This window comes from Erpetoichthys calabaricus, chromosome 5 (genome assembly GCF_900747795.2).
Source record: "Erpetoichthys calabaricus chromosome 5, fErpCal1.3, whole genome shotgun sequence".
Lineage (NCBI taxonomy): Eukaryota > Metazoa > Chordata > Cladistia > Polypteriformes > Polypteridae > Erpetoichthys > Erpetoichthys calabaricus.
Genome location: NC_041398.2, coordinates 118,845,121 through 118,864,882, shown reverse-complemented (window position 1 = coordinate 118,864,882; position 19,762 = coordinate 118,845,121). Strand labels below are relative to the sequence as shown.

Genomic DNA, 19,762 nt, shown 5'->3' with positions numbered 1-19,762 from the left:
AACCTATAAAAAAGTACTTCCCTTTCATTTTTAATTTTCATAATATTAACTACCTTTACCGTCAATTTCCAGGATTGCAAGTGTTCAGTTGTACACAATGTTATATTGAAGGAGTAGAAAGATATGCCAACAGACTTAAATTTTATTAGGCAGACTGACACTGTTCTGCATATTAGTCTGGACTTTCTAGAGGCAATGGCAGAGAGAAGGATGTTAGGGAAGCTGCTGTCTTCCCTGAAGAATGGCTCTTGTCATGATACTTTGGTCAACTTGCAGAGCACACCTTTACCATAAGGTGCTCCAGGGAATGCTGTTACTGGTCTTTTATACCGGGTACCACTAGATATAATTTTAATTATATTATGGGCATATATATTTACAGTAGAACACATAACCAGTGCTCCGGTGCGAATGCATGAAGAAAAATAGGAAATGTACGCATTGTTTCCCTTCCAACTTGTAAATGTGCAGGTAATGAGTTGGTAGACAGCAAAACAAATTATCTTTACTTTAACTACTGATCAAAATTTATTGGACACAATGTCAAAAAACCAACATACTTTAAGTAATTACTTTGGCATTCTGTCATATGCAAAGAAATGCCAGACCAAGATGGAGGCTGAGCATAAAAAACATGTTTTCTCCACAAAATGGCTCCAGGAGATACTGTGGCTTGAAACTAATGATGAGCACTGCAGGATGTGATGTATGATTTGCTGTGAGTGCAAGTAGTAGATAATAACCAGTACTTTTATACAGGGAGAATGAATTTCAGTCACCCAGTGTTTGACAAGCACGAAAAAGAGTAAAGAGCATACAAACACTGCCCATACTATAGCTGACAAACATGGTAGCCAAAATGAAAAATAAATGAAGAACAATGCCAAGCTCTCTGTAATATTTTCCTTTTAGCATTTCATAAAGCAAAACACACACATCCCATGTGTTCCTTTGCAGAGGTTGTTGCTCTCTTGAAGAGGCTTGGAGTGAATGTCAGAGGAGAATATCATTCACGAGAAGGTAGAACATGAATAATGCAAAGCATTGCCCAGACAATCAGTTTGGAACTAAAGGAAAAATGAAAGTCGGCTGAATTTTCTGAAGATATTACCAAAATGGACCACGAGATGTTTACATTTTGTCTATATCCAGCAATGGAGTTTTAACTCTGATTTCCTTAGATTATCTGAATTGGGCGTGAATCAAACTGCATGAGATAAATTTGACAAGCTCGTGAATCTTTTACGTGACTCAGGATTGCATGAATGAATGTCAAGGTTGGCATTGGTTTGCACAGACAAAGCTGCTGTCAATATCGGTATGTACAACAGAATTGTTCCAAACCTACTAGAGATGGCTGTGATTGGAGATTCCCTTGTTCATATTCTGTGTACTGCACACACCCATGAAAACTGTGCGAAGTCAGTTGTTCGCGTGGTTCCATACTGTGAGACATTTAATTGTTCTGTTGTCGAATTGCTGACATATTGTTTTCGTAAAGGTGGTGCAAAAAATGGAAGCACTAAAGAAATTATGTGGTGAGAAATGCATTTCCTTTCTGAAATTGGGAAAGTTTCACAACATTAGATGGTCTGCTTGGAGGCATGAGACTATTAAAAATATTAAGGCTGTTACCTGCTATTCAAATTCAGCTAGCTGCAACTGATGACACTGACCTACTGGAAGTCTGCACAGTGCGTTTTCAAGGTTTTCTAGCCAACATATTAGATGTATTGGTGGCATTTTGGAGCTCATGTTTCAGATATCAGCAGGAAACCATTGGTGAATGCAAAGACAAACTGATGGAAGCTGTTGGACAGTTCACGCTTTTGCTTGATGGTGAGGGCAAGTACAGGAAAGGCAGCAGTGGTACATGTGCTGAAAGTTTGAAACTAGTTATTAATCTGTCAAGCCATGTGATCCATTTTAAATTTTTCATCCTTCAGCTTGGCCATAGGAAATGTGAAGCTGCCACAATTTCGGTAAAACAACAGTTATTAGCATTCTTCAAAAATATGAGACCACTACAAGAGAATAGAACTATGGATGCAAACTGCTCATCATAGGATCAACCAGGCAGCAGCAAGTATATATTCTGCTAACAAGAAAGAGGCTAGCGGAGAAGGCAGCGAAGAAGAGGAATTGGGCAGAGGAAAGTGAGGAGGAGAAGGAGGATGCATAGTCAGACAATGATGCCTAAAGGGTGACTACCAAACAATATCTTCTAGTGCTCCTCTGAGAACCTGGCTAAAAAACTTACTGCACCCCTGTATATTTAATTATATGTATTTATTTTAGAGTTTTTCTCTTGAATTCTGTGTAGTTCCTATGCATTGACTGCTACAATACTGTTTTTTCCACTTGGAGATAAATGATATATCTTATTTATTGTCTGTTATTGTTAGTCTAAACACTTCTATGTGTAGCCTGGGTGCTGCACCGGATTAATTTAACACCAGACTACACTGGCTTTCTCCATATACCAGGGTTTAGCCATTATTATAGTATGAGAACCATACTTCCAGAGGTGTGTACTGTTTAACCAGCCTGTAAGAACTACAAAACACATAAGTGCAGGCAGAGCCACTGAAGAAGTCAAAGATAGATGCCTCAATAAAATAGGGTTTACCTTAAGACTCGAGGCTGGGCATGAATCTTACTGTGTCTTTTAACTGGCAACGTTTTTTTCTACTTTGCTGGCAGAGTCAATGAAAAAAAAACTATAAAAATAATTAGGAAGAAGAATTTACAGTAAAATCCAGGCAATAGTCATGCTTGGGGTATTTTAATTTTTCTGTATAATTTTCCTTCTCTTAAATGCTGATGAAAATAGCATCACAGCTCATTAAGTAAGCAGTTTAGTTCTCACACCTGCTATTCTATTGCTGTCTTTTGAATCTCACTATAAAGAAGCCACCACATGGAAGTGAAATTTGTTGCACTGTCAGTTGACCACCCAGTGCTTAGATTACTCTTACATGATTACTTCCAAGATGTGCAGGATTATTTTTTGATGAATTGTTAGATTTTCTTGCATGACTATTGGGGATTGTTGGAGAAGTGTGCTAATCTTTTGTATTCTGAATATTTCACCCTAGCCCCATTTCTATGTACTTTTAGATGGAAAACATGGACTTAACTCATGCATCCTTACAAAACATAATTGGGAGCCTCTATAAATGAACTCCTGTTTATCACAACTTTGACTATAACCATTAAACATGCAAAACAATTTTAACTTTAGTGCAGATTGTTTAATTTAGTGAAATAGCGACAAAGAAATTATTGATAATTACGCTTGAATCTTTATATGCAAATGGTAATGATATCTTCCTGTCATGGTGCTTGCTGCTTTCTTGCAAAATGAAAAATATATGTACACCATTTGAAATACAGAGCTTTTAAAAATAGATCAGGTTTTCCTCACTTAATTGTTAGAGTAGCCTTGTCTTTGAGTAGGCTGTTCCCATGACATTTTATGGTGCAGTTTTCTTCTCTGTAGAAGTGAAGCCCCTACTATGCACAAGGAGTGTCGTATATTGCAAGAACTACCCAAGGCAGGGAATGTGAACTCCTGTGGTAATATGGTTATTTTGGAAAAACTATTTCTTCTTTCAGAATTTGTTGTTGGGGTGCAATTACTACTGACTAGAAAACACTAGTTATTAAATAAATAAATGTAAACACTACAAAAGGAAAAAAAGAAAAATAATCAATAATTGAATAATATACTTTTAATCCTAACACTAATCAAACACCAAAAGAAGTTTAAAAAAAAACATGGAAGAACCATTATTTGAGGTCAAGGGCGGAATCCTATATACTGTAGATGGGTACAAATCCAAAGGTACTATGAAATAGTAAAGCTATATTACAAGGATATTATACCAGGTACAACTGAGAGACAAACAAGTATGTGAATAGAAAAAAATACATCCTGCATACCCAAATCAACAAGTTAAAAGAATTAATCATTGCCAATACCAAAAATCAGGAAGCCACTACCATGCAAATTTTGATTCAACATTATGAAGAAAGACTCAGGGAATTAACAAACCAGGTGGATTCATTACTACTACACGACGACTGGGAGGTTCCTTGGGAGACAGCTAAAATATGGCAAAAAATAAATTTCACTAAATGTGGCTGGATTAAACAGCACAGATATTTTGAAATTAAACTACTGAAATGTTATACAAGACTATGTACCCAAGAAACAAGAGTACAAAACAATAACAATATACAAATAGGAGAAAAACCTAAAATCTTAAATAAGGCAAAAAAGAAAACTTAATAATAAAATTACAAAACGATCTCATCCATTTGTCATTATATCCCAAAGAATTCAGATACAGAGAATTAAAATGAGTACAACTCTTTCTCTAACTGTCACAATGGTATACTATATACTAGACAGAATCAGACTGCAGCCAATACCCCGCAATCTCAGATTGGATTGATTAGGATCTTCTGACCCAGAGTTACAAACCACCTTTACAACATAGATCATCAATATAGACAGGAACAATCCCATAAACAACTAATCAAATCCCAAGAGATCCATGAAAACAATAAGTCAACAGGTGGGATATCTTTGATGGAAACAGAAATTTTACAAAATATACGTATCTACACTGTAGACACCAAAAGTGAAACAAACTCTTAACACAGCTAAAACAGAGTTAAATAAAGATTTGGTACTATAAAAACAAGAAGAAGAAGAAAAAAAAAACAATAAAACAAGTTACAACACATAAAAGCTCTCAAAACAAAACACATGAAGACAAAAAACACCTTATAAGTTAGTATCTGCTCATCAGAAACATATGTAAGATACTACAATGGAGCAAAGAATAAAGATGGAGAAACACAAATGCTTGAAATACAAACAAATGCCAAACGTTTCCTTTCAGAAAACAAAAACAAGAAGGCACAGAAAGTCTAGAACAACAGGATGCATTAACCCTAAAAGCACCCTCTTCACAGAGGCAAAACAAACATGAAATACAGGGAGAAAAAATACACATATACTTCCTAATCAAAACCAGGAAGCAGAAAATGGAACAATTCCCCTAAATGATATTTAAATCCGAGATACAGGAGAACTCTGAAAAATTAAATCAAAATAACAACAAAAACAAGAGACTACACAAACTAATACCAAAATAATCCATTCAGAATAACAAAATTCTAGAGAAGAAAACTTTACCTTAAATGAACAGGCCTCAAAAAACCCAAATTTACTGACCTATGGAGAACAACAAACCTTAAGTGTACAAGGAGACTGAACTATAAACATATTTAAACAAACCAATACTTACAATGAATTGTCTCCACAAAATAGGATTACCTGAGAAGTGCAGACATAAGATTGATGACACAGTGCCTTTTGGAATTGTGAACATGAAACAAAGCACAATCACTTTGACTTTGAATTCAAAAACCAATTCTTCTCCAAATAAAAGGCACCGTTATGGGCAAAAAATTTGCATCAGCATACACAAATACTTTATGGCTCATTGGGAAAGGGAAGTACATTACCCGTAATACAACCAGCTACATCCAGGACACCACTGACTTCTTAAAAAAACTGTCTGCTTTAGGCCCCTTACCTGAGGGAACCTTACTGGCCACAATGGATGTTGAGGCACTTTACACAAACATCCCCCATGATGATGGCATATTGGCATGTGAAATGTACCTCAAACAACATGATTTACCCACAAAGTCAGTAATAGAAATGATAAAATTCACTCTGACACATAATCTATTCTCTTTTGGTCAAGATTGCTACTTGCAACAAATGGGGACTGCAATGGGCTGTCAGTTTGCACCTCACTATGCAAACCTATTTATGGCAAAATTGGAGGAAGATTTCATGTCAATGTGCATCGTAAAACCAATGTTGTATCTCCGTTACATAGATGACATCTTCATAATCTGGACTGCCAGTGAGAAGGACCTCCTCCATTTTCATAATGAATATAATTGTTTTCACCCCAACATAAAGCTGAAGCTGAGTTACTCAAAAACAGAAGTCAGCTTCCTTGACACCACCGTTCAACTGAAAGACAACACCCTTGTAACTTCTGTTTTTCATAAACCGACAGACAGACGGACCTACCTGAAAAGTGATAGCTTCCACCCCAAGCATATAAGGCGCTCCATTATTTTCAGCCAAGCAATACGGTACAATCGTATTTGCTCACACCCGACAGACCGGGATCAACAACTGCAGGAGCTCAGACAAGATTTCATCAGACAAGGTTTCACCCCCAAAACAACAGACACTCAAATAAGAAGAGCTACTGCCATACCCAGAAACAACCTTCTGGAATATAAAAACAAAGACAACAAGAACCGCATCCCCCTTGTTGTCACCTACAACCCACATCTTGAAACACTTCGAAAAATTATAAAAGAACTTCAGCCAATACTAAACAATGACCAAACACTGAAAAATGTATTTCCTGAACCTCCCCTCCTGGCATACAGACAACCACCAAACCTTCAACAACTAATTGTCCGAAGCTCCCTAAGTGAACCAACAGAAAATGGCACATCTCCATGCTTACAGAAAAGATGCAAAACATGTGCCCACAGCTATGATACAGACCGTATAGTTATACCACACTGCCGACTTGAACATCACATAAAGGGATCATTTTCCTGCAGATCATCTAATGTAGTCTACCTAATTTTCTGCATGAAATGTCCTGACACTGCACTCGATGTGGGAGAAACTGGACAAACACTCCGCCAGAGAATGAACTTACACAGGTTCCACATTAAACATGGCAACACAGATGTTCCTGTAGCGGCCCACTTTAACAGCCATGGACACTGTGAGAGGGACTTTAAAGTCACAGTGCTTATGGGCAACTTCAAAACACAGCAAGAGAGAAAAGAATGGGAAGTTAAACTCATGCTAAAATGTAATACATTACAACATGGCTTGAATAAAGACAAGAGTTTTATGGCCATATATGAGGATTGTTTACATCTCTCAGAATGACATACAACCTGTCTACAGATCCACATTGTTTTGAAAAAACTCATTACAAACTTCAAAGGACTTTGTTGGACAGTTATCTTATCCAGAGATCTTGACCATACATTGTTCTTCTCTCTCTTGTTAAATTAACCCTAGCCTGAATGAATCTATTAATTTTTTACATTTAAGATTTCTCACTTAAAGATTTACCAGTGTTGTTTCTTGTCCTAGAGTGTGTATATAAACACAGGGAACTTCAGTTTCTGTATTACATCTTGCCTGAAGAAGGGGCCTGAGTTGCCTCGAAAGCTTACATATTGTAATCTTTTTAGTTAGCCAATAAAAGGTGTCATTTTGCTTGTCTTTTCTCTACAAAGCACAGGAAGAAATAGTTTGGTTGAATTTCCAAGCAGCAGTTTTTTGCTAATCTTTTTAATCTTTTTTTCTTTCATTCTTTAGATGACATTCAGTTTTCAAATTCTATCTCTCTTTTTTCCATGCATTCACTAAAGGCCAGTTTAGTTTTTCTGATATCCACTTGTTTGTTTATTTTTTCTCCTATGGCTTTGAGAATTTGTTTTTCTAAAATTTGGTTCACATTCACAATAAATACTACAGAAGAGACTTTCAACAGTGTGAATTAAATAGTATAGAAATTCTACCCAAAATGTAATAAGTTTATGTCTTTGTTTGCTTTCCTCTTTTCAAACAGCAAGCGAGAAGACATTCCTTTGCAAATATTTTTATTTTAAGTATTCAAAGGATTATGTACCTGTGTGTGTACTTGAAGGAGTTTAGAAACAGACACAAATAATGAGTCTCTCTTCAAAGTTATTACTTTGCTTCAAACAATAATCATATCATTATCAATTGCAAAATGAGAATGTGAAGATTCACAGCCATGTTTAATTCATTGTCTAATTCTTTGGCAGAGTAAATATTTACTTTGGGTTGAAAAATAATTAAAACAGTGAAAGCAACTTACTGGCACAGATGGGCCTCGTTAAACGATTGGCAGCTCATGCCATCTTTTCAGTTACTTGCGGCATTTTGCAATAACTACTCTGTTTTTCAGATTACAGTATAACTGACTGCTTTAACTACCATGGGGCATGTGAGAGCTCAAACACATGATTGACTGAGTACATTGGGCTAAATTAGAGGGCAACAAAATCTAAATCTTACTATATGTTTACAAATCATAGCTGGCTCTGTAGTAGATGACTTGTTAGCAAAAGTAATGCCTAAAGCTAATGAGTATGTATTTCTAAATGGATTTATGTTTTTTTTTCTCTTTTCAGGCAACTTATGAAGTTGTGAGAAATGTGATCACATGTCAGGAGGAGGGAGACTGGACAGGTGTTCACAATACACAGGCATATAAAAACACACTCAATTTGTCAGTTTATACCAAGGGAGAATATATTAAATTTGCCACAAATGCATGCAATTTTGTAACGCTCATAAACAGTGCTCATAAGAAACAGCTACAGTAAATACCTTTTATGCAAATGTTGCCTTATCTGAACACATGCACTGCATTAGTTTATTGCAACTATCAAGAGCATAGCACCTCCTGAATTAACTACCACATAACATAATGTCTACAAATTTAAATCTTTTTTTTCTATTTTAATCAAATATGTATATAAATTGTACCATCAAATGCTGTTGTGGTTCCAAAAATTATACACATTTAATATTGAAAATCAGAAAAATCACTGTGTATAGCTACTTTCACCAAATGATAATTTTTATTTCAGCTTAGAAAGCAGCTGATATCGTCTCTTCAATAGTTCATATTTGCAATAGAAAACAAAACAATAGGATATTAAGTCTTATTGACATACAAATAGTATTTATGTTCTTATCAATGTCATTCTATCTTACTTTTAATGTAGGGTGGCATGGTGGTGCAGTGTCGTTAAGCCACAGCATGGTATTTGGATATACAGTAATCCCTCCTCCATCGCGGGATTTGCGTTCCAGAGCCACCCGCGAAATAAGAAAATCCGCGAAGTAGAAACCATATGTTTATATGGTTATTTTTATATTGTCATGCTTGGGTCACAGATTTGCGCAGAAACACAGGGGGTTGTAGAGAGACAGGAACATTATTCAAACACTGCAAACAAACATTTGTCTCTTTTTCAAAAGTTTAAACTGTGCTCCATGACAAGACAGAGATGACAGTTCCGTCTCACAATTAAAAGAATGCAAACATATCTTCCTCTTCAAAGGAGTTCATAGGACTGTTTGGCTTAAGTATGCGAAGCACCGCGGCACAAAGCTGTTGAAGGCGGCAGCTCACACCCCCTCCGTCAGGAGCAGAGGAAGAGAGATAGAGAGAGAGACAGAGTTTGTTTTTCAAAAGAAAATCAATACGTGCCCTTTGAGCTTTTAAGTATGCGAAGCACTGTGCAGCATGTCGTTTCAGGAAGCAGCTGCACAAAAGATAGCAACGTGAAGATAATCTTTCAGCATTTTTAGACGAGCGTCCATATCGTCTAGGTGTGCGAACAGCCCCCCTGCTCAATCCCCCTACGTCAGGATCATAGAAAGTCAGCGCAAGAGAGAGAGAAAAGTAAGCTGGGTAGCTTCTCAGCCATCTGCCAATAGCGTCCCTTGTATGAAATCAACTGGGCAAACCAACTGAGGAAGCATGTACCAGAAATTAAAAGACCCATTGTCCGCAGAAATCCGCGAACCAGCAAAAAATCCGCGATATATATTTAAATATGCTTACATATAAAATCCGCAATGGAGTGAAGCCGCGAAAGGCGAAGCGCGATATAGCGAGGGATTACTGTACATAAATACATACTTTATATTTGATCATGTTTTCACTTAGTTTTCTTGCCTAATTGATCAGCTCTCTCTCTCAGGCCATGTTCTACCACGTTGATAAGTCCTGCAGTGGCATGGTAGCCAATAAATGAGCTATTAATGAGTAGAACCACTGACCAATAGATGTTAGTGTGAGCTTCAATTCAAAAGCTCATTCTCATAAGACTGCACCCCCAGCCGTTCATGAGAGGGTTTTGCATAAATTGTTTTATTTGACACTATTTTAGCCATAATACATGTGTCTTTGGGTGTTGTGATGATATAATTGGATATTTGACATATAGATTATATGAAATAAACTTAAGAATTGCAGTTATATTGCTGAAAGCTGTAGGTTGAAATTAGAGAGAAAAGTATAATTATGTAAATGACTGGGAAAAAAATCTTGATATGATAGAAAAATAAAACAGTGGAAGTGATATTTTTTAATAAAGAAGAAAGGCAATTGGACAATAAGATGATTTTTAATCATTTAGAGTATGAAAATTACTTTAGACTATTTATGCAGCCCAGAAAGATAAGACAAATATAGTTAAGCTATGACAACATAGGAAAAATAATTCAACACAGAATAATGATTTATAAGCTTTGTTTTGCATTTTATGAAAAAAATACCTTTGCAATGCAACATAGAGCTTGAACTAAAAATAGGTTATATTAAAGGAGTGGATACTTAACTGTGCAAAAAATTTATGATATACAATGAACAAATGTGATCAACAGGGATTAGTATTCATATGATAAAACTGAAAAATAAATCTTATATGAATTCAGAAAAATAACTCCAATTGTACTAAAGCAGATTTCACAACATCAAGCCTTCATCATGACAAAATTAACATCCATCCATCCATCCATTTTCCAACCCACTGAATCCGAACACAGGGTCACGGGGGTCTGCTGGAGCCAATCCCAGCCAACACAGGGCACAAGGCAGGGAACCAATCCCGGGCAGGGTGCCAACCCACTGCAGGACACACACAAACACACCCACACACCAAGCACACACTAGGGCCAATTTAGAATCACCAATCCACCTAACCTGCATGTCTTTGGACTGTGGGAGGAAACCGGAGCGCCCGGAGGAAACCCACGCAGACCAAAATTAACAGCTTTTAAATAAAACTTTACAAAAAAAAATCCCATAAATACATGCAAAAATATGATAATAAGAAAAAGGCAAAAGAATTACATAGTGGGTAAAACAAATCCAAACAAACAAAATACAGAAACAAATTGTCACTGTGATGGGATAACACTCTCAGCTGGATTCAGTACATACTGTATGTTAGAAGGACCTGAAAACACTAACAAGAGTGTCACGCAGTGGGGATTTTAGAGTGTCTGAGAAATCAATAGTGCATATTCATAGCATAAATTTGATGTGGATTCTAAGCAGAAAAAGCATGTGAGTTCATTCATTGGCAGAAATTGATGACACTGGACAAGATGGCATTCCCATCAAATTAAATACAGTGGTAGAAGTAAGAACAAAAATGGAACTTAATTATCTATAAAGCAATACTTATTTATAGTGATTATCTGAACTTACTGTACATGTATATGCGGATGATGTGATTGATTTAAGTGAATACAAAATAATGTGGAGGATACACATCTGTTACTAAATAATTTCAACATTAATAAAAAGTCACTCATTGAAGAAAATACTATCCTGAAGAAAATAAGAACTCAGAGAGCCGTATAATCCTTTGACATAAGCAAAGTCAACTATCTAAATAAACAGTGTCACATAACTCATTGTATGTAATAATGATCATCATGAATTAGACTAAATGGTACATTTATAGAAAAAATCCCAAATCAGTAATTACTTCAAGTCAAACCGAGGACCTTTGCAACAGGTTACGCCCCATCATGCTTTTCATGGTAATTTTACTGACAAGCCTAATTAATTATACGTAACACTGTCAAAATGTGAAAACCAGCCAAACCATAACAAGCACCCTTCATTTTTCATTAATAGCGAATGTGACTTAGAAGCTTTCTGGCACTAACACTCTTGGGTCTGCATACTCATTTTTTTATTCTAAAAAGTTTCCTTTGTGGCAAGACTGCATAGAAATAGTAGGCACAATATGCTGATCAGGAAAAAAGAAATGAAGTCAAACTGGTCATCTTTACAACAGGTTGCACCTAATCATGCTTTTCATGATAATTATTACTGACAAGATTAATCATACTCAAAACATGAAAACTAGCCAAACCGCAAAAGCACACAATTCCCCACAGTGATGTAACTTTGTCTCTTCACCTGCATATGAAAACAAGGCAAACCTTCAAGTCTGATAAGAAAAATGTTGAATGATTTTAACTGTCTAACATATCATGCTTAAAATGTGAGGCTTTTCAAATGTAATTTCTGGTTAAACTGCTAATTCTGGTTTATATGTGTAATGTGTCCAGAAAGTTATCTATTTTATATTCATTTTGTGCATTCGTTTGCTATACTGAGTATACAGTCTACATATCTCTGAAGATAAAACACCTGAATTATTATAATTCTTCATTCCTTTTGTTTTTGTTTAAATATTATTTTGAGTTTTAGTTACATTAGAAAATATGCAAAATTGGGCATTGTTATACTTGCATACTTTAAACAATCCTATAGTTTTTGCATACACAAAGTCTTTACACAGAGATCGAGGCACTGAATAAATGAAAGGACTTGCAAAAATGATATGTGAGTGCAGCCTTTACATAAAAAAAACAAATTAAAGGCTAATTGTTTAGCAATTATGACATCAAAAGATAAAACAGTAAAATGAATACTAAAATATTTAGTTTGCATAAGGGCTTTCAAAATGAACAAACGCTTTATAATGTGGTGAACAATTCACTTTTAAAACTATAATAGAATAGAAGTGATAAGATAAAAATGACCTTTCTTGCAATGTATCTCTCCTCTCCTTTAGTTCTTGTCTTTGGGAGCCAAATATTTGATTTTTTTTTACATTTTATTGAATTTATTTCAAATCAGTCAAACTTGGTTGATTTGAATTTTAATCCTTTCTTATTTTCTCTTTTTTTTTTCTTCAAACAGAACATGGCATCAGAAGGAAGCACCTTTACATACATGAAGTTATCCTGAAATAGAGTAGCTTCTGTTGACGCAGTGTTTATATTTGTTTGATAAAAACAGCACACCATTTCTAATGTCAAGCCATACAAATTAAATCTTTAATACTAAGAAATGATACACTCAAAAATGATATACTTTGTAAGATACTTATTCTATGCACTTTATAGTGAAGACAGACTCTTGGCCAACAAGTGAAAAGGAAAGGCAGATCTTCAGATCAAAAGGGTAGTCCAATGACACTTTAGTTTGTTTATGATATACAATTATTATTCTGGAATTGCCTATTTAACCATATTTTAGCAAAAAATGTATGTGTTTTGCATGTTTTATATATACAAATGGATAAATTAGAACATTAAAAAGATTTAGAAAGGCCATTCAGCCCAACAAAGCTCACCAGTCTTATCCACTTACTGTACTTTTAGTTTTGAAAGTCCCTAAAGTCCTGCTGTCTACCGCATTATTATTTATTCCATGTGTCTATGTTTCTCTGTGTGAAGAAAAACTTCCTAATGTTTACGTGAAATTTGTCCTTAACTAGTTGCCAGCTGTGTGCGTGTGCTCTTCCTGAACTCATTTAAAAGTCTACTAAATCCTTTCAAGTCAAAGGAGGTCATGCCTAAGTTATATAATGCATTTCTGAGGCCTCATGTGGAGTACTGTGTGCAGTTTTGGTCTCTGGGCTACAAAAGACACAGAAGCACTCAAAAAAGTCTAAAGAAGATCAACTAGGCTGATTGCAGGACTGTAGGGGAAGAGTTATGAGGACAGATTAAAAGAATTTAACCTTTTCAGTTTAAGCAAAAGGAGATAAAAATGTGACAAGGCTGAGTGTTTAAAATTATGAAAGGAATTAGTAAATTAGGCGGATCAGGCAGGTTACTTTGAAATGATTTCAACAACAAAGAGACACAATTTGAAACATGTTAAGGGTAAATTTTGCACAAACATTACGTAGTTTTTCATCAAACAGAAAACCACAGACAAGTGGAATAAGTTACCAAGTAGTGTGGTAGACAGTAAGACTTGGGGTATTTTCAAAACTAGACCTGGTATCATTTTGGAAGAATTTATTGAATAAAGTCAATGATCTTTGCTGGACTGCATGGTCTATTCTCGTCATAATTTTTCTAAGGTTATAATCCATAAGAAAGCATGGAATTAAAAAAAATCTAGGTGCTAATACAATTTTAATTGAAAAAAAGAAATGTTGAAAGGTGGGATTCATAAAAGAAAAGATATGAAAATGAAAGAGAAAAAAGTGAGGTGTGTTAGTGTAACTGCAAATGAAATTGTTAAAAGTGGACAGACACTCAGTAAACATGTTCTAAAAACCTTAAAAAAGGTTTACCAGAGATCAGTTCTAATGTACAAAGGAATCTGACATAACAAATAAACAATAAATGGAAATGGCACTGGATTATCTTATTCATTGGATGAATATACTGATTTTAAATACAAAAAAGGAAACTGTGTGTATTGTGTCAGTTGTCACCCATTCATTAACATTCATGTATTTCCATTAGCTGTATGTTATCTTATGTTTGAATGGCATGTTGGTGCAGTGATTAGAATTACTGCCTCATGAATGCAGCATCCTGTGGCTCTTCACCTTCTGTGTGTTTAGTCTGCGAGTTCTTTATATTTTTGTTTGGATTTTCCTATGTGTTTTCCATTCATGGTCACAAAAATGCACTGGTTAGGTTAAATGGCAACACTACTTTATCCCCAGGGTCAATGTATGAGATCGTGCCCTGTATAAAATCCTGTCCAAGGTTGTTCCATTTTACACTCAGTGCTGCCAGGGTAGCCCAGGCCTCCTGGGTTCCTGTACTGGAGTTATCAAGCTTGAGAATATGTCTATGTATATGAATCCATACTGTATGTTATCTTTGGAACACTCATCAGTATTTATCAATTAAACATCTTCAATGCTAATAAATAAAATATGATGACAAGGGGATGGAAATGGTTGGTTTCTGCCTTGTGCCATATTATTGTAGAGATAAGCTCCAGCTTCCAGGGACCCTCTACTGGATGAAGCAAATTCAGGAAATTTTTGGACGGATTTTCCATGTATGTATTACTATTTAAATTTTCAAACAGCACAGAGTTATGCTGTAATTATTATTTTTATTTTATTTTATTTTTGCATTTTAAGAAATCAGTAAACAATGTAATTTAAATAATATAGAATATTTTGGGAAAACTGTAGTGTTTAGGAAAGCAAAAACCTACTTAATGTTCGCAAATCTAAAGACCACCTTCTTACTGTTTTCAAGTAAGGATGGTTAAGTAAAATTAAATGTACTGGAAATAAAGTTGAAAGACAAAACTGCCATGATATTTAAAGGAAATACTGCATCTACAGAATGTCGTATTGATGATAAGAAAAAAAACCTAAGAGAAAAAGTCATTATATTCCAACATTTCCACCTATTTTTTTAGTAAATATCAGCAAACCTTGCCTCAAACGCCTCTAGGCATACCCACCCTTAAATGTCTTCAGGCACCAATTTTCTGCAAAATCTTGTCAGAAACATGGCACACTTTGTTATTTCCTCAGATGATTAACTTCAGACTTAAATGAACTTTAACCCCTTTAGAAATATACCTTTATAAATTTGGAATAAATATAGTGCAGTCTGTCATATTGAGTATTTGTAATTAACACATTCTAATGTGAAATTTTCTGTAAGGTTGAGAAAAGTACCATTTTACTTGTTGTAATGTACATGACAAGCATTAATCCAAAGAAATTAAGGTTTCAACAGTTATACAGTGTAAAGACTGTAGCATATACAGTAGCCCCTATGACAGAATAATTACAGTAGAAAAGATTTTATCTTTATAAATAAAAGAGAAAATATGAAGGAGAAACAGAAATTTTTATTTTCCTTCCAGCTCTGCCACACTTCCCCACTGTCAAAAAAAATAGTGATTAGTTGGAATGTTTTCACTTTTAAGCACACTGCACAGAAATGTTGCCCTTCAATAACTGGTAGGTCCTACAGGCAATGTAATCACAAGTATTCCAAGCAAAGTATCTATATTTGGCAATGTCTACCCAGATATATGTTTAATAGGATGTTTTGTGCATTAAATAAGATGCATAGCAGTTACCAGCCAATTTTATTTTATATTGCCTCATTTACAATGAACACCATCCCCAAGGATTTATACCTGTATTGTTTACAATTTTCTGTAATGAAAGGAGAGACAGATTAAGTGACCTTTTCATGGTCCTACAGAAGAATGTTATAACAATGTTAATTATAACACTCTTCACCTTGCATGCAAATTTGTAAGCTTCATGATATGCCAGAGCTCTTGAGAAGCTTTTAATCAGCTTCTCAAATGATTTTATAAGAGTTCAAGCAACATGTATTTTTTTTTTTAATTATTAAATATTGTAGATTAAAATAATCATAAAAGCACTGGAGTAAAATTTAAATACTCAACTATTCCTGACTGTAGGTATCTTTTTTGAATGAGACACCTTATTATAAAATAAATCAAAAGCAGAAAATATTAATCACACTAGTTTATGAATACTTACTAGTATTCAAAATAATGCACTTTAGTGAGATTGCTTCCAAGAACCCATTGCTTATTAGAAGGCAGAAATGAATGTATAGAAGCATGCAGAGAGACCAGAATATTGTCTTAAATATGTCTAGATTACATTTATATGCTTAAATATGTGCCTGTGCTATGTATCTTCTGAACAGAATGAAGTACAGTACATTTACAAAAGTACATTTAGGTAAAAATTTAAACACTTTCTCTCAGCAATTATCCAACATTCAAGACATGTCTGCAGGATTCCCTGCTTTAGTCTATAGAAAGAGCAGATACACAAAGTGTTAAATCTGATCATGTATAAGAATCCAGGTGTCAAAAGAAACCTGAAAAGTGTTATTGAGAATCCACAAAGGATCTTTTTCTAACCTTGGTACTCATTTCTTGGTAGTGAAGTTTTAGCTGCCAGTTGATTCTGATTTCAAAGATGGAATTCATGGTATTTATGTAATAATAGGATGCTGTAGTTGTGTGTTATAATATTTCTATACTTTCAACCTTCTGTAAAAAGCTAAATTTTCTCTTTTGGACACATAAAGTACTATCATCCATCCATCCACCCATACATCCATTATCTATTTGTCTAAAGCTGCTCTGTGGCATTTTGTTAATGAAGAATATGCTGAAGAACATTGTTTAGATATTATGATTGTGTATATATATACAGTGATACCTTGAGATACGAGTTTAATTCGTTCCGTGACCGAGCTTGTAAGTCAAAATGCTCTTATCTCAAATCAATTTTCCCCATTGAATGAATTGAAATGCCATTAATCCGTTCCGGACCCCCAAAAAACAATGCAATTTTTTTGTTACATGTTTTTAAATAAGAAAAATGTCTTATAAAAACACAATACAATAGAATGTACTGCCATAAACTGGTTGTATTAAGTACAGTACAGTATAACGTACAGCAATTACCTTGGAGATCAGACGAGTTGAAGATGCTGACGGAGGTGGTGGAGAAAGGCTGAACTGAATGTTATTCACTGATTTTTGCCCTTTTCGCCACACCTACCTCACTTTCACCTGCAGGGGTTTTCGAAAAAAACCTGTCCAATGAGGTTTGTTTCATCCTCCCTTTCAGAATGTTTCTAAAATGCGTGATGCAAGTGTCATTAAATAGCGCAGTCGCGTTCCCAGTTGAAACTTTTTCTGGGTGTTTCTTTTGAATAAAATCTGAAAGTTTCTCCCACATTCCCAACATTTCCTTTATCTCACTTGTAGAGATAACTTCCTCCGCCTCCTCCGCGTCACTTATTTCCTGCAAAACCTCCGTGTGCTGCTGTGTCTGTAGCTCCTGAAGCTCCTCCGTTGTCAGTTCCTCAGAGTGCTTCTCGATGAGCTCATTGATGTCACCTTCATCCATGTCCATGCCCATGGTCTTGCCAAGGGATACAATCTCCTCCACAACTGCCGCTTCAGATTCAGGTCTTTCAAATTCCATTTCAGACACAACCTCAGGCCACAGCTTCTTCCACGCAGAGGTCAATGTCCTCTTTGTAACACCCTGCCAGGCCAAATCGATTATTCTGAGGCATATCACAATGTTATCGAAGGGTGAGGTTTGTGCTCTCCGTCACCTCAAAGCAGCGGCGGAACAGGTGCTTGGTGTAGAGCTTTTTAAAATTAGAAATCACCTGCTGATCCGTGGGCTGCAGGATAGGGGTGGTGTTGGGTGGAAGGTAGAGAACCTTTATAAACCTGAACTCTTCGAGGATGTCATCTTCAAGGTTAGGTGGGTGAGCAGGCGCATTGTCCAGGACAAGAAGGGCTTGCAGAGGTAGGTTATTTTCCTGGAGATATTTTTTAACGTCAGGATCAAAGACCAAATTCACATATTCCACAAAGAACTGCCTGGTGACCCACGCCCTCGGGTTTGCCCTCCACATAACCTAAAGTTTTTCTTTCATAATCTTTTGTGACTTAAAGGCTCTGGGGTTTTCCGAATGATAAACGAGCAGCGGCTTAATCTTGTAGTCGCCACTCGCATTGGCGCACAGTGCAAGGGTTAGCCTATCCTTCATGGGTTTGTGGCCTGGCATCCTCTTCTCCTCTGCTGTTATATAAGTCCTCCTTGGCATCTTCTTCCAGAAGAGTCCTGTCTCATCACAGTTGAAGACTTGCTGGGGGATGTATCCTTCGGCTGCTATAATTCCTGCAAAAGTTTTGAGATAATCCTCTGCTGCCTTTATATGAGTGCTTGCTACCTCACCATGCCTGACAACGGAGTGAATGCCGGTCCTCTTTTTAAAATTCTCGAACCAGCCCCAACTGGCTTTAAACGACTCACCCGATGCCTCGTCTGTCAAAGTGCCTGGGTCTGCTGCTGCAAATCAGCGTAAATCGCTCGTGCCTTCTCGCAGATTATAGCCTCTGTCACGGTATCTCCTGCGAGCTGCTTCTCCATCAACCACACAATCAGCAACTTCTCCATATTTTCATGGATAGATGTCTGCTGTTTAGAAATGATTTTAACGCCCTTGGCTGGCGTTATAGCCTTTATCGACTCCTTCTGCTTCAGTATGGTGCAGATTGTAGAAGTGCTACGCTCGTACTGCTTCGCCAAATCGACTACACGCACACCTTGCTCATGTTTTTCTATAATTTCTTTCTTCAATTCAATGCACATCATCCACTTCTTCTTCTTCTTTGCACTGTCCTATACACTCACTTTCTTCAGACCCATAGTTGGAAAAACGAAGTTTTGCAAAATAACTGCAAGCACAACACTGAAGTTTCCACTGCGAGCTAACTGCTTAAAGTGAATGAGTGAGTCACGGGATGTTGCGGCATTCACTGTGGTGAGCTGCACGAACTAGCAGTGAGGTGGGTTATCTGAAGACGGCTCATAACCCAAATTTTAGCTCTCAACTCAAAGCAAAAAATCGGACAAGAGACTGCTCGTATCTCAAAAAACTTGTTAGTTGGGACACTCGTAAGTCAAGGTATCACTGTACAGTGATCCCTCGCTATATCGCGCTTCGCCTTTCGCGGCTTCACTCTATCGCGGATTTTATATGTAAGCATATTTAAATATATATCACGGATTTTTTGCTGGTTCGCAGATTTCTGAGGACAATGGGTCTTTTAATTTCTGGTACATGCTTCCTCAGTTGGTTTGCCCAGTTGATTTCATACAAGGGACGCTATTGGCAGATGGCTGAGAAGCTACCCAACTTACTTTTCTCTCTCTCTCTTGCGCTGACTTTCTCTGATCCTGACGTAGGGGGTGT

General features: G+C 36.2%; 1 pseudogene; it reads right to left on the bottom strand.

Annotated features, from left to right (window-relative positions):
- LOC114652787 (uncharacterized) overlaps positions 1-17,973 on the bottom strand; it is a 33,020-nt pseudogene extending 15,047 nt beyond the window's left edge.
- Between the last annotated feature and the right edge of the window lie 1,789 nt (positions 17,974-19,762).